The following is a 24,836-nucleotide window of genomic DNA, read 5'->3' as shown; positions in this document are numbered from 1 at the left end:
TCCGCCACTAGCTGGCTCCTTGTTCCGCCCTGGCGATTGATGTATGCCACGGTAGTTGCATTGTCCGACAACACTCTGACCATCTTCCTCCGAATCAGCGGGAGGAAGGATCGCAGCGCCAGAGTTACCGCCCTGGTCTCCAAGCGATTGATGGACCACCGTGACTGAGCCCTGGACCACTGTCCTTGCACCGACCGTCCAAGACAGACCGCTCCCCAACCGGAGAGACTGGTGTCTGTGGTGACTACCGTCCAGTTGGGCGTGAGCAGGGATACTCCGCACGTCAGATGGTCCGACATGAGCCACCAGTGGAGATTGGCCCTCGCCTGGTCCGTGAGCGGGAGCGGAAGGTGGAATTGTTCGGACATCGGCTTCCAGCGGGAGAGCAATGCTGATTGCAATGGACGTAGATGAGCGAAGGCCCAGGGAACCAAAACTAGAGTGGATGCCATGGAGCCTAAAACCGTCAGATAATCGCAAACCTGTGGAATCTGTAGGGACAACAAGCGCCTCACTTGACCCTGAAGCTTGAGCACACGCCCCTTGGAGAAAAACACCTTGCCCTGCTTCGTATCTAATAGCGCTCCCAGATACTCCAAGGTCTGGGTGGGGACCAAATGACTCTTGGCAAGATTTACCACCCATCCGAGGGAGCGCAAGAGCTGGAAGACTCTGGCAACCGCCTGCCGACACTGCATCTCGGACTTCGCGCGAATCAGCCAATCGTCCAAGTAGGAGTGCACCAGAAACCCCTCCCTCCTGAGCTAAGTTGCCACCACTACCATTACTTTGGTAAACGTGCATGGAGCCGTGGCGAGACCGAAGGGGAGAGCTCTGAACTGATAGTGCCTGCCCAGAATGCAGAACCTGAGGAACCTCTGATAAAACGGCTGAATGCCTATATGGAGGTACGCTTCCATGAGATCCAACGAAGCCAGGAATTCGCCCAAACGAACTGAAGCGACAACCGACCGAATCGTCTCCATTTTGAAGCGTGGGATGCGCAGACACCTATTGACCCCTTTCAAGTCCAAAATTGGTCTGAATGTGCCCTCCTTCTTCGGCACTATAAAGTAAATGGAGTAACGGCCCTCGCGTTGTTGCCCGGGAGGTACGGGGGTTATCGCTCCCAAGTCCTCCAGGCGCCGAAGAGTTTCCCGCACCGCCATGCGCTTCTCCCGGCACTTACAGGGTGAGACGAGAAACTTGTCTGCAGGGATCCGTACAAAATCTAAAGCGTAACCTTGACTTATCACGCTGAGGACCCACTGGTCCGACGTTATTTTGGTCCATTCCTTGGTAAAAAACGCCAGCTGGGCTCCCACGTTTGGCACGGCAGACGGGATCGGCCGAGAGGAACGGACCACCCACGTTTCATTGGGAAGCCTTAGACCCCGTTCCTGATGGAGGTCCACCGTGCTTCCCAAACTGCTTGCCTCGAAAGGACTGAGTCCACGACAACTGCCTGGAAGAGCCTGAATGGTAAGACGAACCTGAAGATCTCTGAGGGCATGACCTTCTGTTCCCCCAGAACGTGTCCTATTGGAGAAAGAGCTCCGAGACCTAGGCCTGTCCTCAAGCAGCTTGAATGCCCTGTTTTCTCCAAGCGATTCCATCAGGTCATCCAACTGTTTACCAAACAACAACTTCCCTTTAAACGGCAGTGAGCCCAGGTGGGCCTTAGAGGAACCATCCGCCGCTCAGTTCCGTAGCCAAAGGAGACGGCACGCGGAAACCGCCGAGACCATGGATCTGGCCGACGTACGCAGCAGGTCATACGGTGCATCCGCGCTGTAAGCGATCGCTGCCTCCAAACGATTCGCCTGAGCAGATTCCTCTGCCGAGATACCAGCATTGGCCTGAAGCACCTGGGCCCAGCGCAGGTTCGCCCTCAGGGCAAAATTACTGCATATGGCTGCGTGGACCCCCAGAGCAGAGACCTCAAAAACTTTCTTAAGTTGCAGCTCCAGCTTCCTATCTTGTATATCCTTGAGTGCTGTGGCCCCTGTTACCGGAATCGTCGACCTCTTCGTTACTGCCGACACCCGCTGCATCCACTCTGGTGAGACGGAGAAGCTCCAACGTGTCTCTGGCAGCAGCTAAAGTTTATCCATGGCCTTACTCACTTTCAGGCCCAACTCCGGAGTGTCCCATTCGCGGAACAATATATCCGACGCCGAGAAGTGAAAAGGAAAGGCCACCGCCGGACCACTAAGGCCCAACAACACCGGATCCATTTTGGCACCCGGCCGGGACTCCACTGGTGGAGCGTCCACACCAAGCTCTTGAAGAATGGCCGGAATAAGCGGGCACAGCTCCTCTTTTCTAAACAGCCAGACCACCTTCGGGTCATCACCATCCACTGCCGGAGTGCCTTTGCTGGAACCAGACTGGGCTGGCCCCTCCTCATCCGCCCCGTCAGCCCCCCCAGGGCCCTATGGGCGAGAGCGCCTCATCCTGCGACGTGGAGTCGGTGTCCATGCCCTAAGGGCCACCACATAAAGGGCGTTTTTCCTTTGGCAGGTCCGAGTCTCTCTGGAACCTATTCCTAGCTTTCCTCTTCCGGGACCGTGACTGTCTCTCCCGTCCCCCAGAGGCTAACTTCTTACCTGCCTTCCGCTTCAAAATCTTGTGCTTTAGCACCTTGTGAAGGAGAAGTGCAAAATCAGACGAGAGAGATGAATCCGATAAAGAGGATGCCTCTACTAAGCTATCCTCTGTCCTCGGCGATGCTGCGCCCCCTGGGGGGCCCCCTCGGAGGGTCGCTGCTGTGGAGAAAGCGCGGGAGGCATGGCGCCATCAGCTGCAGCCATCCGCGTGGCCTCCCGAACTGCTCCCAAATGGCCGCCGTTCCCGCGCTGAGCGGGAACGGCTCTTCACTGACCTCCACGTTTGGCCCGACGCACGGCAGCGATCGCGCCGGCCGAGACCAGTCCCCCCCCGACCAGCCTCGGATGGCCCCTCGCCGCCCGAGACACAAACTGAGCAAATCCCATCGCACGACAGGCGCGCGCGGCAAGCCAACCCTCGCAGCATCTGCCTCCTGGCCGGAGCCCAAAGGAAACCAACAAACGAAGAAAAAATTAAAACAACAACAACCGGGCACCCAGCGAAGTGAAAAACGGAGAGCCGGCGCTCGGGGAAACAACAAAACAAAGCGATATCTTTTTTTTTTTTTTTTTTTACTTGCGCTGCTGTCCTCGGTCCTGACACTCCTGCTCCAGCGGGGGTGAGTGAACCGGGCTCCCTGGTGTCACCCCCGACGCCGCTAACCTGAAGTGCCAGGTCCTCGACCCTTAGCGGCGGCCTCAACCAGGGGGGGATAGTCCCCTCAGAACCTTCCAACCTCCCTGGGAGGCTCCCAGGACGACGGACGTCTGTTAGCTCTTCTTTGCCTTTTGCTTATTATTATTATTATTTTTTTTTAATTTCCCTTGTCTCTTTCCAAAACTTCCTCACCAATGAATCCCTGAAGAACCTGACTAACTAACAAAAATCAATTTGCTCCCCAGGGATCCCAGAGGCTGTGGTTTCACCTGCCCCATCTGCTGGAGACAGAGTAAGACTGAGGGGCTGTGGGTGGCACCTTGCTTATATGTAGCTGAGCCCGACAGGTCTTGCTCTGTCTCCATCTGCTGGTGTGGAGTCACAACCCAGGTGTCTGGACTGATCCGGGTACGTACAGAGAATGTTTATTTCCCATTAAATTTCATCTTCCATTTGGATGCCCAATCTTCCAGTCTCGCAAGGTCCTCCTGTAATGTATCACAATCCACTTGTGATTTAACTACTCTGAATAATTTTGTATCATCTGCAGATTTGATAACCTCACTCGTCATATTCATTTCCAGATCATTTATATATATATTGAAAAGCACCGGTCCAAGTACAGATACCTGATGCACTCCACTGTTTACCCTTTTCCTTTTTTTTTTTTTCAAAATAATTTTTAGTGGGAGGAAACATGAACAGGCAGTGAATCCCGCACTCAGCAGGTGCAACCAATATACTGAACATCCAATACAACGCAAGTTGTTTAAACAAACTACCAACAACAGAGACCTCCCTCATGTCTCCAGCCCAACTGGTTTTTCTATTTTCTCCCCATACCAGTTTCCCTCATACTACTAACATTTGCACCTCACTTTGCCTCATGCACACCACACGCCATTCACACCACCACACACTACCCTTCCCCCTTCCAACCCCTAAGCCCCCTCCCCCTACTGAGACCCTGAGTTGCACCATTCAAGCTCATAGCCACCTGCCCGCAGCCCTTCTTGAACAGCTGTCGGCATCAGAAGAACACAAGCCTGCCAGCAGGCCCGGTACAGTTTATCCGACTTCTGCCTGCCCAGTACAAAGTCCAAACTTTCCAGTTGGGGAAATGAGGCCATTCGCTGAAACCAGGTCAGTACTGATGGGAACCCGTCCAGGGCCTCCCAGCTGTTTACCCTTTTCCACTGAGAATATTGACCATTTAATCCTACTCTCTGTTTCCTGTCTTTTAACCAGTTTGTAATCCATAAAAGGACATTGCCTCCTATCGCATGACTTTTTAGTTTTCTTAAAAGCCTTTCATGAGGGACTTCATCAAATGCCTTCTAAAAATCCAAATACACTACATCTACTGGTTCACCTTTATCCACATGTTTATTAACCCCTTCAAAAAAAAGATTTGTGAGGCAAGACTTGCCTTGGGTAAATCCCTGTTGACTGTGTCACATTAAACCATGTCTTTCTATATGTTCTGTGATTTTGATCTTTAGAACACTTTCCACTATTTTTCCTGGCACTGAAGTCAGGCTCACAGGTCTATAGTTTCCTGGATCGCCCTGGAGCCCTTTTTAAATACTGGGGTTACATTAGCCACCCTCCAGTCTTCAGGTACAATGGATGATTTTAATGATAGGTTACAAATTTTACCTAATAGATTTGAAATTTCATTTTTGAGTTCCTTCAGAACCCTGGGATGTATATTATCCAGTCCAGGTGATTTACTACTCTTCAGTTTGTCAATCAGGCCTACTTCATCTTCTAGGTTCACCGTGATTTGGTTCAGTTCATCTGACTCATCACCCTTGAAAACCATCTCTGGAACTGGTATCTCCCCAGCATCATCATTAGTAAACACAGAAGCGAAGAATTCATTTAGTCTTTCTGCAATGGCCTTAACTTCCCTAAGAGCCCCTTTAACCCCTCAGTCATCCAACCAACTCCCTTATAGGTTTCTTGCTTCGGATGTTTTATAAAAACTTTTTATTATGACTTTTTGCCTCTACGGCCAAAGTCATTTCAAATTCTCTCTTAGCCTGCCTTATCAGTGTTTTACACTTAACTTCACAATGCTTATGCTTTTTCCTATTTTCTTCAGATGGATCCTTCTTCCAATTTTGAAGGATTTTTTTTTGGCTAAAATAGCCTCTTTCAGCTCACCTTTTAACCATGCTGGTAATCATTTTGCCTTCCTTCCACCTTTTTTAATGCATGGAAGACATCTGGACTGCGCATCTAAGATTGTATTGTTATAACTCTTTATATTTTTCCATATAGAGAAAAGTGCATAGAAGAAATAACTTATATTGCAGTGCGGTACATGGCAAAAGAGAGTACATAGGGGAGCAAATGATTGAGGGTCAATAGAAGTAGAAATAAAAAAATAACCCCAAGTGGCACCACAAATTAGCTTAAGTATCATTCAAATAATCAAGATATGGCCCCCCAAGTACTGGTAAATTTAGCATGCTCACCCTTAAGACTGTACCGTAGCTGTTCCAGATCAGCAATAACCTGTATTTGTGATCGCCAGTAAGGCATACTAGGGGTGACTTTTTTATGAATGAGAGTGATCGTAGTGCCCTGGGAATGCCCCCCCACCACCAGTAGGGAACCCATCGGGGCCAGTAACAACTTGATAGCTGCCTGAATTTCAAGCAGAGAAATTGGGGCCGCCATAAGATTGTATTTTTAAACAATGTCTACACCTGTTACACACTTTTAACCTCTGCAGCTGCACCTTTCAGTTTTTTTCTATTTTGCTCATTTTATCAAAGTTTCACTTTTGAAAATTTAGTGTAAGAGCTGTAGATTTACATATTGTCCCCTTCCAGCATTAGTTCAAATTTTATCACGTTATGATCACCATTGCCAAGTGGCCCCACCACTGTTACCTCTCACCAAATCTTGCGTTCTACTAAGAATTAAATCTAAAATTGCTCCCTCTATCGTTGGATCCTGAACCAATTGCTCCATGAAGCAGTTGTTTATTCCATCCAGGAACTTTGTCTCTAGCAAGTCTTGATGTTACATTTACCCAGTCAATATTTGGGTAATTGAAATCTCCCATTACTGCACTGCCAAATTGGTTTGCTTTCCTGATTTCTCTTAGCATTTCATCATCTGATCATTTTGGCCAGGTGGACGGTAGTATACTCCTATCACTGTACTCTTACCCAACACACATGCAATTTCAACCCATAGAGATTCTACTGAGCATTTAGTCTCTTGTATGATCTTTACACTGACTCTATAGCCTCCTGGACATAAAGTGCCACACCCTTCAAGTTGATCCTCCCTATCATTGCGATATAATTTGTATCCTGTTATAGCACTGTCCCATTGGTTATCCTCTTTCCACCAAGTCTCTGTGATACCAATTATGTCTATCTCATCATTCAACGCTATACACTCTTAACTCTCCCATCTTACTTCTTAGATTTCTGGCAATGGCATACAGACATTTCAAAGTGTGTTTTTTGTTTGTATTAACAACCTGCTTTCAGTTGATAGGGATAATTTGGATTCTTTACTTACAGGCACATGGACTACGTTTGCTTTTATTGGAACCTCTCGGTTGGGATGCCCTAACTCTCCTATTTCATTAGTATCCTTCAAAGAACCGTTTAAAAGCTGCTCCATCTTCTTTTTAAAAGTTAGTGCCAGCAGCCTGATTTCATTCTTGTTTCCCAGTTTCTTACAAAACTGAATCCCTGCTCCCTGCATCATCGTCTCATCCATGAACTGAGACCCAAGAGCTCTGCCTGCCTGAGGACCTGCACCTGGAATGGGCAGCATTTCAGAGAATGCCACCCTGGAGGCTCCAGATTTCTACCTGAAATCCTAAATTTGGCTTCCAGAACCTCTCTCCCACATTTACTGTCTATAATCCTATCTGGGTGATGCGTGAGGTGTGCCACCTTCGCACCAGGCAGGCAAGTTACCAGGCAGTCCTCATGTCCACCAGCCACCCAGCTATCTACATTTATGATGGCCGGCCTAACCCTTCCCTCCTGGGCAGTAGCCCTAGGAGTCTTGTCCTCTCGCACTGAGGACAACGCATCACTTGGAGAGCAGGTCCTTGCTTCAGGATCACTTCCTGCTACACCAAGATGATGTTCTCCAACAGTGAGACCTTTCTGATCAAAAGCAGCACCGGGTGACGTGTGAGGTGTGCCACCTTCGCACTAGGCAGGCAAGTTACCAGGCAGTCCTTCTGTCCACCAGCCACCCAACTATCTACATTTATGATGGCCGACCTAACCCTTCCCCCCGGTACTATAGAGGTTACATGGGGTAAATCAATCAGGAGGCTGACTTTTTTTTTTAATTTAATTTTATTTATATTCCAACTTTCAGCACTTCAAAGTGGATGACATTTAGGTACTTTAGTTATTTCTCTATTCATAGTGGGCTCACAATCTGACCCTGAGGCCACAAGGAGAAGTGATAGTGGGATTTAAACCCTGGCTTCCAGCCCACTGCTCTAAACCCTAGTCTTTTACAGCCAGTGAGCAGAGGTGTTTCAGGGATGGAGCTGAGGCAGAGCTGGAGGGGCGGAGTCAGCAGAATGTCAAATGTCTCTCCAGTACAGCACAAAAGTCGAGCCACGCACTTGGAAAATTATTCTTGGTGATGAGCAGGAGTTTTAATTGTTATTTGCCTGGTATATTGAGAGAAGGTTTTTTTTATTCAGATGATCTTCAGCCGGTCAGCAGGCGGCAGTATAAGAGCGCAGTATTCCACTGGCACCAGGAGCTGGAGCTGAGGGGATGAGTCCCAGGACCGATATCCTCACCCTGCTGCTAAGGTTCTGAGAGATAGAGAGAGAGACTAACACTATGAGAGAGATGCTCATTTTAGCAGACATTGCACTGCTGCTGAGGATCTGTTAAGAGTGATAGAACGGGCTGAGAGAATGACGGTTGGAATTAGCAAAGAGAGAGACCTGTTTCAGCTGGGAAGTACAGCTGTGGGTTGACAGGAAAAGGTTGCACAGGGCCCTCATATCTGACTAGGAAGGAAGCAACATTTCACTCTGCAGACAAACTGTTAAGTACCAGCAGTTACTGTTCCTTTTCTTTCCTTTTTGCTGTTTCCAGTTTTTCAAGCCTTTTGAGTTAACTGTAAATCCTTTTCTTATATATAATAACAAACATTCATTTATTAGCACTGTTTCTGTGAATGATTAGTGACAGGTAAGTTAGTGCTGAGTATCAGCAGGGTCCTGCACCAAGTCTCACATAGTTCTTTCAGGTTTTTGTGTCAGGTAGAGCTGGAGTAACCAACCAGCATCTAAATAGTGAGGAGGTCTTCTGACCACAGATTGTGCTAATAAATAAACATTTTCCTAGCGTGTAGCAGATGGACTCAGAACAAATGGGTATAGTGTGCTCGTGCTAGCAGTTGGAGACGGATCTGACTTCAGCACGGGTACATATACCCCCGCAGGAAGTGCAGCAACTCAGTAATTTCCGTCTCCAAAGCAGTTTGGAGCTACCTCACGCTCGCTGAGCGTTTTTCCAAATTCTAACGACTAAATTCATAGAAGAATCCTACCTGAAGACGAGCCCCGCACTCCCGCGGTGATACCCTCAGGTCCCTCCCCCAGTTGAGTTTCCCGAGGTGATTTCCGTGGTCCCTCGGAGGTGAGAGCCGCCGTCCAGTGGCCGACTCGCGGCAGGGACCTAGCCCCCAAGTGAGAAGGGCTCGGGCGCGGCATAGAGGCAGCCTCGGTCCCGGTGAGGACTTGGCCCCCGAGCGAGACGAGTTCGGGCGCGGCTTAGAGGCAGCGGGTGCACCTCCTCGAGCGCGGCGGTGACTGTAATCACCCTCTCCCCCCGCAGCCGGAGACCGCCCGGGTCGCAGCCGGGAAGCGCCGAGACAAGGTAAGGTGTATATCTTTACTTGTGGGTCTCCGAGGAAGCGAGGATTACCGGGGTCTGCCTACATGGCAGCCCGCCAAGGAGGTCGCCATTTTACCTGCCTGCTCACCATCTGCCCTGGTTCGTCGCCTCGCTCTAGCGCTCAGGCCAGACTGAGCGCACAGGCGATGGGTGCATATGTTGGGCGCCCGAAAATAATTGGGAGCATATCTGATAAAGGCGCACATTGAAGACACCTTGATTCACGTTGATAGAGACACAGGATTGATAGCTGCACTTTCATAGGCGCACGCTGATAAACGCACGTTCACAGGCGCATGCCGATAAGCACACATTGATAAGCGCCTGTTTACGGGCGCACGTTGAAAAGTGCACGTTCATAGGCGCACGTTGATAAAGCACACTTTAGTAGGCGCACATCTTTCGCACATATTACAAGGCGCATACTCAGGCTGGGAGCGCACCGCATAGAGATAACAGACAAGATGGAGCGTAGGAGAGCCCATGCGTCCGCAGAGCCAGCACCTCCAGAATCAGGCATAAGCTCTAGGCCTCTGCTCAGCATGCAACCTCAGAGCAATACAGAGTGAGGAAGCAGACTCCCTATGTGCCCAATGTGAGGAGGCCCTGGGAGTTCCAGGCCAGGGCCGGTCCCAGCCCAGCGTACTTGCCAGTTCCTCTGGGAACACCCAGGACCTAGCAGGCAGCGGTGAGCAGCCAGGGAACCCGAGAGACCTAGTGCCCCTAAGGCTAGAACCTGCTTCGCTCTCCTGGGTGGAATTATTCAAGGGGATTCATGCCTTTGTCAAGATGCAGTCTAATCCCCGAACGGATCCATACGTACCGGAGGACCCCGCCCCTGGACCCTCAAGGCCTAGGCACGGCCATTCGCCGCCCGGAAGCCCCACTTATGGGGATTCAGATTGTTCTGAGGAAGAGGGCGAGCCCCCCGAGGAGGGAGAGCTTCCCTTGGGGATAGAACCGTATCGAACCATGAGACGTTTCTTTCTTAAAGAGGATCTCCCAGACCTGGTCTCTCAATGCCTGTCGGAGCTGGCTATCCAGGGCCAAGGCACCCCAGGGGAACCTAGGATGAACCCTCTGCTAGAGGGCCTGCGCCAATCGGCTCACCATTTTCCCCTCCTACAAACAGCACAACAGCTAATCGATCTGGAATGGAATGCGCCGGAGGCCTCATTCAAAGGGGGTAGGGCCTTGTCCGGCATGTACCCCCTGGACCCGGCAACCAAGGAGCTGCTGGCGTGCCCTAAGGTAGACTCCATAGTTTGCGCAATTGTGAAGCGCACCACCATTCCGGGGGGGGGGGGGGGGGGGGCGGGCGGCCCGCCCTCAAGGATGCACATGACCGGCACATGGACGCCATTCTGAAACAAGCCTTTGAGGTGGCAGCCATGTCCCTACGAATTGCGACCTGCTGCACCGTGGTGACGCATTCCTGTTTATCACAAGCTAGGACCAACAACCCGGGAGAAGAAATGGAATCAGCTCTCTCGTTCCTCACTGACGCAGCCTCCGACCTAGTCCGTACGGCAGCCAAGGGAGTGTCATCCTCAGTGGCAGCCAGGAGGCAGCTCTGGCTATGAAATTGGTCGGCCGACTCCTCCTCCAAGACACGCCTCACAAGAATGCCCTTTAAAGGATCCCTCCTGTTCGGCAGCGACCTCGAGAAACTGGCTAATAAATGGGGCGCCTCTCCATTACCCCGTCTACCAGAAGACAGGTCAAGGAGGAGCCAGTGCCATTTTCCTAGGCCATCCAGAGGTAGAAGCTCTCAGCGCTTCAACCCTTACCGGGCTCGCTACCAAGCACCTCGTTCTCAGACCAGGAACCAGTCCTTTCGGACCAAGCACAACAAGAGGAGAATCGGCTCGGGTTCGGGTCCCGGCCACACCCCACAATGAGAATCAGCTGACCCATCTGGGGGAAGAAGCCATAGGGGGCAGGCTAACCCTATTCTACCGCAGGTGGGTCGAGATTACCTCGGACCAGTGGGTCCTCGCCATCATCCGAGAAGGGTATTACCTGGACTTTCTTCGGCTCCCTCCGGACAAGTTTGTGGAATCTCCTTGTCCACCCCTCAAGAGGACGGCACTGGAAGCTACCTTGCGGAGGCTCCTGTCCCTAAACGCCATAATCCCAGTGCCTGCATGGGAGATAAATTCTGGGCATTATTCCATTTATTTCATAGTACCCAAGAAGGAGGGCACTTTCAGGCCCGTCCTGGACCTCAAGTCAGTCAACCGACACCTACGGGTCCCTAGCTTTCGCATGGAAACTCTGCGGTCAGTCAAAAGTGCAATACAGCCAGGGGAGTTTCTCACATCCCTGGATCTGTCAGAGGCCTATTTGCATATCCCAATCCATCGGGATCACCAGCGCTACTTACGCTTCAAAGTCCTGAGCCAACACTTCCAGTTCCGAGCTTTACCCTTTGGGTTAGCCACCGCGCCGCGGACCTTTACCAAGGTCATGGTAGTAGTGGCGGCATCACTCAGGAAGGAAGGAATTCTCGTCCATCCCTACCTGGACGATTGGCTGATCAGGGCAAAGTCACCGGAGGAGAGCCACCAGGCAACCAACAGAATTATATCTCTTCTAGAAAGCCTAGGATAGGTAGTCAACACATACAAGAGTTCCCTACAGCCTGCTCAGTCGCTGGAATACCTAGGAGTCCGATTCAACACCCAGGGAGACATGGTCAGCCTGACCTCCAAGAGGAGATCAAAACTCCGGAATCATCTGCAGACCCTGCTGAGCGCCACCCGGCCCACAGCTTGGGATTACCTAAAGGTCCTTGGCCTCATGGCATCCACTCTGGAGGTGGTACCATGGGCTCGGGCTCATATGAGACCATTACAACGCGCCCTCCTATCTCGGTGGAGCCCACAATCACAGAACTACACCATACACCTACCTCTACCAGCCAGAGGGCGGAATCAGGTACGGTGGTGGTTGCAGCCAGGCCACACAAGCCGGGGGTCCAAAATGTCCTCCCCAACCTGGACTCTGCTCACTACAGATGCCATCCTGAACGGATGGGGAGCACACTGCGAAGAACTAACCGCCCAAGGGCGGTAGAACAAAGAAGAGTTGGGGTGGAACATCAACAGACTATAGAGGCACAGGCAGTCAGGCTAGCCTGCCTACGATTTGCCCACAGACTTCGAAACAGAGCATTCAGAGTGATGTCGGACAACGCCATCATGGTGGCATACATCAACCGACAGGGCGGAACCAGAAGCCGACAGGTATCCTTAGAAATAGCCCCCCTGATGGCTTGGGTGGAGGCAAATCTTCAGGACATCTCCGCCGTCCACATCGCCGGGAAGGACAACACCATGGCAGACTTCCTCAACAGAGAAAGCCTAAACCCGGGGGAATGGCAGCTGTCGCCCACAGCTTTCCAGATGATTGTGGATCAGTGGGGGACCCCGGGCATGGACCTACTAGCGGCCAGGTCCAACGCTCAAGTACCCAGATACTTCAGTCGCAGGAGAGATACTCTCTCCCACGGAATCGACGCCCTGGTACAGCCATGGCCTCTGGGGATCCTACTATATGCCTTTCCTCCATGGCCCCTGCTGGGCGCCATTATACACAAGATTCAGCGGCTCAGAGGCCTAGTTCTTCTAGTGGCCCCGGATTGGCCAAGAAGATCCTGGTACGCAGACATGAGAAGACTACTGGCAGGAAATCCTCTACCCCTGCCTCCTCACAAGGACCTGCTGCGGCAGGGTCCCATCCTCCACGAGGATCCAGCTCAATTCTCGCTTACGGTCTGGCCATTGAGAGGGCTCAACTGAAGAAAAGGGGATACTCGGCGTCGGTGATAGATGTGATAGATGTGAATCGGTTATTTACTCTTTCGGATAGTAGAAAGACTAGGGGGCACTCCATGAAGTTAGCATGGGGCACATTTAAAACTAAATTGGAGAAAGTTCTTTTTTTACTCAACGCACAATTAAACTCTGGAATTTGTTGCCAGAGAATGTGGTTAGTGCAGTTAGTATAGCTGTGTTTAAAAAAGGATTGGATAAGTTCTTGGAGGAGAAGTCCATTACCTGCTATTAAGTTCACTTAGAGAATAGCCACTGCCATTAGTAATGGTTACATGGAATAGACTTAGTTTTTGGGTACTTGCCAGGTTCTTATGGCCTGGATTGGCCACTGTTGGAAACAGGATGCTGGGCTTGATGGACCCTTGGTCTGACCCAGTATGGCATTTTCTTATGTTCTTATGTTCTCCTCCGAACACGCAAGTTCTCCACATCACTAACTTATATAAGGATCTGGAGAGTATTTGAAGCCTGGTGCGAGACTCGTAGCACCAATCCGCATGCCGCTAAAATCCCCATCATTTTGGATTTCCTGCAGGATGGGCTTCAGAAGGGTCTTTCCCTCAATTCAATCAAGGTTCAGGTGGCAGCGCTATCCTGCTACGGCCCCAGGAGTGACGGCAACAGCATCGCCACACACCCAGACGTTTCACATTTCCTGAAAGGAGTCAAACACATTCGCCCGCATTAAAGTGGCCAGTGCCCCTGTGGAACCTCAACCTAGTTTTGGAATTCCTAGCGGGACCCGCCTCCAAGGCCTGTCCCTCCGTTTATTAACCTTGAAAATGGTGTTCTTGCGGGCTGTATGCTCAGCACGCCGCATCTCAGAGCTACAAGCATTGTCCTGTCGCGATCCGTTTCTCAGGATCACCCCAGGGGCTGCTGTCCAGATACCTGGAAATGTCGGAAGCAGTACGAAAGACGGACCACCTGTTCGTCCTTCACAGCGGAAGAAGCAAGGGGAAGCGGCCTCACGGGCAACCATTGCCCACTGGATCAAAGAAGTTATCAAGGCGGCCTACGTAGAGGCGGGAAAACCACCACCTCTACGGGTCAAGGCTCATTCTACCAGAGCGCAGGCGGCCTCCTGGGCAGAAACTAGGATGCTGTCGCTGGCAGAGATATGTAAAGCGGCAACCTGGTCCTCCCTCCATACCTTCTCCAGATTTTACCGTCTGGACGTCCAGGCCAGGGAAGACACAGCATTTGCGAGGGCAATCCTAAACGGACCTCGAGCAGCCTCCCACCCAGTGTGGGAATAGCTTTTGTACATCCCATTTGTTCTGAGTCCATCTGCTACACGCTAGGAAATGGAGAGATTACTTACCTGATAATCTCGTTTTCCTTAGTGTATGCAGATGGACTCAGCATCCCACCCGGCTGCCGGTATACATGGGAATTCACCGACTCACGGTAAGCCATGTTTCCTTATATAGGGCATCCACCCTGCCGGGTGTTGACGCTTTCCGGTTGAGAACACTGGCGGTCTCCAGCTACTATCAATCGGTCAGGTTAATCATGTTCATTTAATCGATCGGTCAGTCACACATATATCCATAAAGCTTTTGCAAGGAAGATTACTGAGTTGCTGCACTTCCTGCGGGGGTATATGTACCCCGTGCTGACGTCAGATCCGTCTCCAACTGCTAGCACGAGCACACTATACCCATTTGTTCTGAGTCCATCTGCATACACTAAGGAAAACAAGATTTGATCAAACAACCACCCACACCTAAGGAGGACTGAGCACTCCTCCAATCAATCCAACAAGCTTATAGACTTCCTTTCAACAATCATCCAAACCGCCCTTCATTCAGACAAACACCTTCTTTCATCCGTCCACAGACATCACTTCTTCATATAGACTCTCACCAGTTGTATCCAGTCACAATCAAAATATTGCTCAGACTAAACCTCTTCCGGAACCTCATTCATCATGTTCACACACAACATCCCAATCATCTACAACCAGAGGAGAATCTCCTTACCTAACTCCACAAACGTCTTACAAAAAAGAATTATTCCAATCATGACGTCTCCTTTGAACCAACTTCTAGGCCTCACGCTACTCTCAGTAACACTCCTCAATGCACAATCTTTAACTAAAAAAGACACACATCCTCAATGATTACCTCCTGGACTCCAACCCAGACATCTGTGCCATCACAGAAACCTGGTTAAAAAACTCGGACATTGCCTTAACCAACCAACTACCTATCCAGTTATATGACATCTTCACCTTCCATAGACACAAAAAAAGAGGAGGCGGACTTCTTCTAGCCTCCAAGAAAGAACTCAGACTGACCGCTCACACCATCAAGACTGAATCCAAATTGGAACTAGGATTAGTCAAGTCAAAACTTCTACAAATTTTGTTAGTCTACGCTCCTCCTGGAGTTTTAGAAACCGACCCTTCACCCCTCATAGAATCCATAGCAAAACATATTAACTTAGACCTACCAACTATGATTATGGGAGATTTCAACCTCCATACAGACGCTATACCGCGATCTGCGACTGCGAAGCCTTCCTCACCACCCTCACGCTATGGGATTCTCTCAGACTATCAACAGCCCCACACACAAAGCTGGTCACATCCTGGATTTAATATTCATTAACTCTAAATTCACATGCACGGTTGATCCCACATGTACCCCAATCCCTTGGTCAGATCATTTCTTGATAGAATCATCCTTCTCCACATACAAACAGACTCACACCTCTCCGCACCTTTCCACCATTCAATTCAGGAAATCATGTCCATCTGATATACTCAGCGAGCAGCTCTCCAAGGAACTCTCCAACCTGGACCTGTCTAATCCCGACTCAGCCCTATCTTCCTGGCAAACAATTACTGAAGCAGTCGCAAACAAATGGTGCCCAATAACCTCCAAAACAATCAATCCAAAAAAAGGGGGGAATCAACCTTGGTTCAGCACCGAACTAAAACAGATGAAACAGGACTTACGCCATAAAGAAATAGATGGCGAAAAAACCCCCCCAACTCAACTACCCTTTCAGCATACAAGGGTTTCTTACATCGCTATAGGACCTGCATACTACAAAAAAAAAGGAATATTACGCCAACAAAATACACCACTACCAGTATGACGCCCAGGCCCTATTTGCTTACGTAACACAAATAACTAAATCAACCCCGCCACCTATTCCAGACGAACAGCTCTATCAAGGCTAATGAACTCGCCTCATTTTTTCAACTGAAGATCCTAAATACTCTCGCCCTCCTTCCTCCTAATACAACACCTCTCAAATCAGATGAGAATTTCAATTTGTTCGCTAAACCTAAGTTGGACAGCTTCGAATTAATCTCCACAAAGAGATTGAATCCATTCTAAAAAGACAGAAACCATCTAGTCATCCGGCTGATAATATCCCATCAAGACTCCTGCTGCTTATTCCAGACACAATCTCAGGACCTCTAACAAATATTATTAACAGCCTTCTAACTCAAGGAAGCTACCCAGACAGCCTAAAAACTGCTTCTCTTAAGCCCCTCCTCAAGAAAACACAATCTAGACCCTAATGTACTAGCCAACTTTAGACCCATCTCCAATCTACCATTCGTTGCCAAACTTACAGAGAAACTGGTAAACACCAGCTTTCAGAATATCTAGAGGACCATAAGATCCTATACCCCTCGCAATATGGCTTCCAGAAATCACGCAACACGGAGACCCTCCTCATTTCGCTTACAGACCATATTATAATGGGATTAGACAAAGGACATTCCTTCTTATTAGTTCTGTTAGACATTTCGGCGGCATTGACACAGTCAACCACACCATCCTCCTGGATCGCCTTGAGGATATCGGCATCTCCGATCAGCCCACAACTGGTTCAGGTCCTTTCTTCAGCAATAGGACTTTTAAAGTCAAAATCAATAACAAGGAGTCACCTCTAACAAAATCTTCCCTTGGCGTACCACAAGGATCCTCCTTATCTCCAACCCTCTTTAATATATACCTCCTCCCCCTCTGCCAACTACTGACAGACCTCAACCCAATTCACTATCTGTACGCAGATGATGTACAGATTCTAATCCCAATAAACAGAATCCATCTCAAAAGCTCTCACCTACTGGAATAACTGTCTTCTATCCATTACTAATCTACTCAACAGCTTAAACTTGGGTCCTCAATGCCTCAAAGACGGAACTTCTCTTCATCTCTTCAAATGAAAACAATCTTCCTCCACCTTCACCGCACAATGCTCACATCACCTGTACGCACGTTAGAGACCTTGGGGTAATAATAGACAATCGTCTAAACCTTAAAAAAATGGTCAAACACAACCACCAAAGGACAGTTTCTTCAGACTACAGGTTTTGAAACGACTGAGACCACTCTTATTTTTTCCAAGACTTCAGGACAGTCCTCCAGGCTCTTCTGTTCGCCAAAATAGATTACTGCAGTGCCCTCTTTCTAGGCCTCCCTAAATCTACCACCAAACCACTGCAGATGTTACAAAATGCGGCAGCGAGACTGCTGACCAACACCAGCCGCGGTGAACACATCTCCCCCGTCCTCAGAAACCTACATTGGTACCAGTAAATTTCAGAATCCTGTACAAATCTATTACCCTAATACACAAAACCATCCATCAGCAACTCCAACTCGACCTGGATATCCCTTTCAAACTCCACTCCTCTAACAGACCCAACGAGAGATATCCACAAGGCACTCTGAAATTTCCCCCTACTAAAGCCACTCGCGCTCTACGACCAAAGACAGAGCTTTTTCAATTGCAGGCCCAGCTATCTGGAACAATATCCCAGCAAATCTCAGATTGGAACCCTGCTCTTAACCTTCAGAAAAAGACTAAAGACGTGGCTCTTTTCACCAAGCCTTCCCAGATCCACCGGATAATCACTAGTTTGAGCCTCACTTCTTACAAGGACTTTGACACACTTCCTCCTGAAACAATGGGACACTGGCATTTCCTGGTTAAAGCATATGCTCTAACCCGTTAAATTATTCGTATCATGTTATATTTATTCTACCTGCCTCTATCTTCCTTCCAGCTTGTCTTTAAGCCTCCAAGTTTTCCATACCTTGTTGATTGTAACTTTGACTTATTCCTTTTCCTTTGTTATCTATTATTTACCAGAATTGTTACCTCAGTTTTACCCTTTGTTAAAATGTAAACCGATGCGATATGGTTATCTACTATGAAGGTCGGTATAAAAAACTGCAAAATAAATAAATAAATAAATAAATAAATAAATAAATAAATAAGATTATCAGGTAAGTAATCTCTCCATTGACTGCTATTTAGTGATTCCTCAATTGTTATATTTGTTTTGTCTTTTCTGGGTCCCTTTTCTAAGGTCTAAGCACCTCCCAGAGGAGGACCTAGTTTAGGGTAGTGAGTGGACTAAACCATTTGCTATGGCTCACTGGAGTAACTATAGAGGGAGGACAGTTCCCTGTGATCTGAGGGACTCCTCGTCTCTGAGAAATCACTGAATACCAAAAGAAAATTATTACTTACCTGCTAATTTTCGTTCCTGTAGTACCATGGATCAGTCCAGACCGTGGGTTATGTCCCCAATCCAGCAGATGGAGTCAGCACAAGCTTTGAGGGGGCGTCACCATATATGCTACTACCCCCTCTGCAGGAGTTCAGTATCGAGTATATCAAAGCCCGAGTAGAAAACAAAACCCCCGTAATGGATCAAGTTTATAAGAACCGGCAACCATAAGCCGAGTAACATGAGTAACTAACTGCAAGCGTCCTATCAACGGGTAGGAAGCTGCGAAACAGCCAGCCAACTTGTAGGGAGCTGTGAAAACAGTGAGAAAACAGTGAAAAACTGAAACGTCGTGAGAGACATACAGCACTACCGTACTTTAGCAGGATCAGAAAACCCAAACGCGGTGGGCGTCTGGACTGATCCATGGTACTACAGGAACGAAAATTAGCAGGTAAGTAATAATTTTCTTTTCCCTGTACGTACCTGGATCAGTCCAGACCGTGGGATGTACCCAAGCTTCCCTAAATCGGGTGGGGTCCTGCGAGGCCTGCTCAGAGAACCTGCTCGCCAAAGTGTCCAGAGACCGACGAGGCGAGGTGCAGACGATAGTGCTCCGAGAATGTGTGTAAAGACTTCCAAGTGGTCGCTCTACAGACTCGTGAGAGGAGACCGAGCGAGCCTCCGCCCAGGAAGCCGCCTGAGAACGTGTAGAATGCGCTACAATGCGGAGTCCAGCCCGACCCAATGTAGGAAGCGGCAACGCCGGCCTTCAGTCATCTGGCAATGGTCGTCTTCGAGGCCTGAGATGGACAGAAATCCGGAACTCATTTGTAGCCTCCAGATAGAGGCGCAGGGCGCGCTTGACATCCAAGAGCCGGAGAGACCTCGGCTCAGAGGCAGCGAAGGACGGCAGCTCCACCATCTGGTTCACGTGGAATGCAGACCCTACCTTCGGAAGAAAGGAGGGAACGGTGCGGAGCGAGACTCCGGAATCGGAGAAACGAAGATAGGTCTCCCTGCACGACAGTGCCTGCAGCTCCGAAATGCGTCGCGCGGAACAGATGGCCCCCAGGAAGACAGCCTTGAGGGTGAGGTCCTTGATCGTTGCACTGCGCAGTGGCTCGAAAGGAGGTCCCGCCAGGGAGCGAAGTACCAGGTTGAGACTGGGTCCCTTAACGGAGGCCGCAAATGCTTGACGCCCTTGAGGAACCGAGCGATGTCCGGGTGCTGCAGGAGAAAGCCCCCATCGCGCAACAGCAAGGCAAGAGCGGCCACTTGGACCCGCAGTGAATTATAGACGAGTCCCTTGTCCGCCCCCGCTTGTAGAAACTGAAGGATCTGGGGAACAGAAGCCTTTGCGGGTCTCGTGGCCTGTGTGGAACCCCACAGCTCGAAAACCTTCCAGACCCGAGCGTAGGTCACCGACGTCGACGTCTTTCGCGCTCGCAGCAGGGTGGAAACTACCGCCTCCGAGTGAATGTCTATTCTGCGGAGCCGTTGAGGAGCGGACACCATCAGATCCAGCCGTTGAGAGCGGACGCCATCAGATCCAGGTGGGGGGCCCCCCACCGATGGACGAGAAGTTGCATCGCTTCGTCGGAGGAGAGAGACACACTCTCCGGGGTCCAGCAGCCAACGACTGAGGAAGTCCGCCTGGACGTTGTCCACCCCGGCGATGTGCGAGGCCGCTAGCCGGACGAGATGACGCTCCGCCCATTGCAGCAGCAGCGCCGCCTCGAGCGCCACCTGCGGGCTGCGCGTGCCCCCTTGGCGGTGGATGTAGGCCACTGTGGTAGCGTTGTCCGATAGGACTCTGACCTCCTGGTTCCGAAGAAGCGTCAGGAAATGTCGCAGTGCTAGTCTGACCGCTCTGGTCTCCAGACGGTTGATGGACCACTTCGCCTCCGCCTCGGACCACGTCCCCTGCGTGGTGCTTCGATCGCAGACTGCCCCCCCCAGCCTACTAAACTGGCATCGGTGGTTACCACCACCCAATTCGGCAAATCGAGGGACACGCCGCGGGCCAGGTTCTACGGATCCAACCACCAGTTCAGACTGTCCCTGGCCATCTGAGGGAGCGGGAGGACCATCTGGTAGTCCTGCGAAATTGGGTTCCAACGGGAGAGGAGTGCCCTCTGCAAGGGCCGGAGATGCGCCAACGCCCAAGGTACCATATCGATGGTGGAACCCAGCACTCCCAGGAGCTGCAGGTAGTCCCAGGAGGTGGGATCTGGCAACGCAGAGAACCGCCGTATGCTATCCCGCAAGGAGTGCGCCTTGTCCCGACGTAGAAAAACTTTGCCTAGTCGTGTGTCGAAGGTCGCCCCCAAAAAGTCCAAGCGCTGCGAGGGCTCGAGGGAGCTCTTGGAGAAATTCACCACCCATCCCAGGGAACGCAGGAACTGTACTACCCTGGCCACCGTTGCTCGGCTGTGGGAGAAAAACTTCGCTCGGATGAGCCAATCGTCCAGACAAGGATGGACCAGAATAACCTCCTTCCGAAGGGCGGCCGCTACGACCACCATGATCTTGGTAAAGGTGCGCGGCGCCGTCGCCAAGCCTAACGGAAGAGCGATGAACTGGAAGAGCTGGTCCAGAATCTTGAACTGGAGGAGACTGTGATGGTCCGGTCGGATGGGGATATGCAGGTAGGCCTCCGTCAGATCCAGGGAGGCAAGGAACTCCCCCCGGTGTACCGCCGCAATCACAGACCGCAGCGTTTCCATGCGAAACCGAACAGTTCGGAGGGACCTGTTGACCTCCTTGAGGTCCAGAAAGGTCCGGAAGGATCCATCCTTCTTTGGCACTACGAAGTAGATGGAACAGTGACCCAAGCCCACCTCTCCGAAGGGCACGGGCGCAATAGCGCCTATCTCCTGAAGTCTGGCCAGAGTCGACTGCACCGCTCGCCGCTTGGGGGCGGATCCGCAGGGGGAGAAGATGAACCTTCCCTTCGGAGGGCGGACAAATTCCAATGCGTAGCCTTGTTCAATGGTGTCTAAGACCCACTGGTCCGAGGTGATCTGCGCCCACTCCTTGTAGAAAAAAAGCGCCAACTTTGCGGTTTGTCCAGCTAAATTCTAAATTCAGCTGGACAAATCCACTGACCGAGGACCTTTAAAAGTATTACAGGGCACAAAGCGATGTTTGCAAAGGCTCCTTACCATTTTTTTTTCTTCGTAGCGCATGCACTGCAATCAGACCATACACACACGGGATGTCAAGGAGAAGTAAGGGAGAGGAAAAGGGGAAAGGGGAAGCATAAACAAGACAGAGAAAGGGGAGGAAAAGTAGAGAACAGCAAAGGCAGGTACGCAGAGAGGAAGGAGAAGGAAGATATAGAGAAGGGAGAGCAGAGGAAGCATTGGAAGGATGGTTGGGAGGAGTTGATACAATAATAGGAAGGAGCAAAGGAGAAAAAGATGGAAGTGGGAGAACAGGAGATAAGGCAGGGAGATTGATGGGAGAGGGAGGAGGGGAGATAGGGAGGGGGAGGCATGGTGTAGGGGAGAGGAGGGAGAGCAATGGAAAGAGGGATGGGAGTAGTTGCACCGGTGCTGAAGTCTGCAGGTCGAGCGGAACCGGAAAGAGAAAGAAAGGAGATATGTGAGCATTTCTTGATGTCCTACTTTTCCATCTGAGGTACAGGTATTGATCTTGGTTACCACAAAGTTAATTGTGCCCATTTCTGTATACAAAGTAAGGGGTAAGTTTTCAGAAGAGCTGCTGAGTGACCACAAGAGTTGATTACGTTTATTGGATAAATTTTCAATCACAGCATGGCGGCTGGAAATGTTCCCAAATTTAGCTTAGCCAGTTCAGCACTGAAAAACCTCCTGAAAACGTACCCTGAGCAGTTCCAGAGGATCTAACCTCACTGAAGTGCCTGTCCCTTAATCTAAAAAAAATACCCACCTCTACCCTGACTCCCAATCGCTCAGTCATTTTTTTATGCAGGCTTGTCTTCATCTGTTAAAGAAAGGTTCACACTTTAAAATGTGTAAGGCTGAATGCACATCACCATTATATACAGGGAGGACAATAATGAAATCCATTTCTGGGGGTAAAGCACTCTTTTAGCCACAGAAATAGGCTGTTTGATTACATTCCATCCTCTACACAAGTAAAAGTAGGAGCATATAACAAGGCATATTTCTGGTTTGGAGTTCGGACAGGGGGAAAACTATATGCTACCCAGCTAAACATAAGCCCCACACCCGGTCATCTCTTTTTATCCAGGTAGGTTAACCATTCCTTGGCCCACAATTTTAACACTTTGCAGTTTGTCCAGCTAAATTCCAAACTAAGCCGCACAAATTTGCTGACCAAGGACCTTTAAAAGTATTACAGGGCACAAAGCGATGTTTGCAAAGGCTCCTTACCGGGTTTTTTTCTTCGTAGCGCATGCACTGCAATCAGACCAAACACACACGGGATGTCAAGGAGAAGTAAGGGAAAGGAAAAGGGGAAAGGTGAAGCATAAACAAGACAGAGAAAGGGTAGGAAAAGTAGAGAACAGCAAAGGCAGGTGGGCAGAGAGGAAGGAGAAGGGAGATATAGAGAAGGGAGGCATGGGCTAAGGGAGAGGAGGGAGAGCAGAGAAAGCACTGGAAGGAGGGGTGGGAGGAGTTGATACAATAACAGGAAGGAGCAAAGGAGAAAAAGATGAAAGGGGGAGAACAGGAGATAAGGCAGGGAGATTGATGGGAGAGGGAGGAGGGGAGAGAGGGAGGGGGAGGCATGGGGGAGGGGAGAACAGAGGGAGCAGCGGAAAGAGGGGTGGGAGTAGTTGCACCGGTGCTGACGTTTGCAGGACGAGCGGAACCGGAAAGAGAAAGAAAGGAGATATGTGAGCATTTCCTGATGTCCTACTTTCCATCTGAGGTACAGGCATTGATCTTGGTTATCACAAAGTTAATTGTGCCATTTCTGTATACAAAGTAAGGGGTAAGTTTTCAGAAGAGCTGTTGAGTGACCACAAGAGTTGATTACATTTATTGGATAAATTTTCAATCACAGCATGGCGGCTGGAGATGTTCCCAAAAGAAAATTGGTTCTTACCTGATAATTTTCATTCCTGTAGTACCACGGATCAGTCCAGACTCCTGGGTTTTGCCCCCCCTCTAGCAGATGGAGACAGAAGTTTATCAAACAAAACTCCGCCTTATCTAGGCTGGTGCCACCTACAGTCTGGCAATATTACTTAATGTCAAAGCAGAATGGATTACAAAATGTTGTGTTCGTGCCTGGTCTTGCCCTCGCTCCACCCTCTCTACCTCTGAGGCAACTCCCTTCAGGTCTGATGGACAGATGCTGCCGTGGCTTCTCCTCGCTGTTTCTTCCTGGAGTCCCCGGGCTGGCCTGACACTGCGGATCCGCCATGTTCCTGATGACGTAGGGCGCGTGCTCCGTACCAGCAAGGGCACGGACCTCGGGGCGTTTCCCCCCCGTAGTGACATCATCTACTTCCAATATAAAAGGTCTTTACTTTTGCTAACAACTCGAGTTAGCAAGGACTCCATTTGGACTTGCTTCGGCTGTCCAAGTTAGTTGCACTGCTGCTCTGCCTCTTTGAACTTATGAGGGGTACCCGCTCCTCGGGGGCCCGCTCTCTTCTCTTGTTTTCAGATTGCTAAGATGGGATCCGTTACTCGCTCCTCGAGGGCCTACGTCCCTGAACGTTCAGAAGACTCCCTACTGCCTGGAAGCGATCGCAGACGTGAACATTGTTCCTTTCCACTTACATATAGGAACCGGTACTCGCTCCTCAAGGGCCCATGTTCCTAGAACTCTAAAGACTCTCTTCTAAGATGCTATCGCAGGTACGGAGATTGTGAGTTATTACAGATTGCAGATAGGAACCGGTACTCGTGCCTCGAGGGCCTATGTTCCTAAAACCTTACAAAGACTCCCTTCTATTTCAGAAGTTCAGGAAGTATTTCTTCACGGAAAGGGTGGTGGATGCCTGGAATGCCCTTCCGGAGGAAGTGGTGAAGTCTAAAACTGTGAAGGACTTCAAAGGGGCGTGGGATAAACACTGTGGATCCATCAAATCTAGTGGGCATAAATAGAGAGGAGGCAGCAAACACTGCACGGAGCGGCAGTAGCCACTGAGGCATTCACGGAGCGGGATGCCAGTGGCCAGTAGTTGGTGTTCCACCTTCAGGCAGCAAAACACTGCACGGAGCGGCAGTAGCCACTGAGGCATTCACGGAGCGGGATGCCAGTGGCCAGTAGTTGGTGTTCCACTTTCATGCAACAAAACACTGCACGGAGCGGCAGTAGCCACAGAGGCATTCACGGAGCGGGATGCCAGTGGCCAGT

The 24,836-nt window shown here is 50.1% G+C and overlaps 1 long non-coding RNA gene across 1 annotated transcript; it reads right to left on the bottom strand.

Annotated features, from left to right (window-relative positions):
* Window positions 1-7,616: 7,616 nt before the first annotated feature.
* Window positions 7,617-23,018, bottom strand: LOC115087446. The gene is made up of 3 exons (XR_003855525.1): window positions 22,895-23,018; window positions 22,428-22,481; window positions 7,617-8,089 (listed from the first exon to the last, which is right to left on the bottom strand). It is a non-coding gene; the product is annotated as an uncharacterized LOC115087446 (long non-coding RNA).
* Window positions 23,019-24,836: the final 1,818 nt, after the last annotated feature.

Source organism: Rhinatrema bivittatum, chromosome 3 (genome assembly GCF_901001135.1).
Source record: "Rhinatrema bivittatum chromosome 3, aRhiBiv1.1, whole genome shotgun sequence".
Classification (NCBI taxonomy): domain Eukaryota; kingdom Metazoa; phylum Chordata; class Amphibia; order Gymnophiona; family Rhinatrematidae; genus Rhinatrema; species Rhinatrema bivittatum.
Note: the sequence above shows the minus strand (reverse complement) of the source record. Positions and strands in the feature narration are given on the sequence as shown.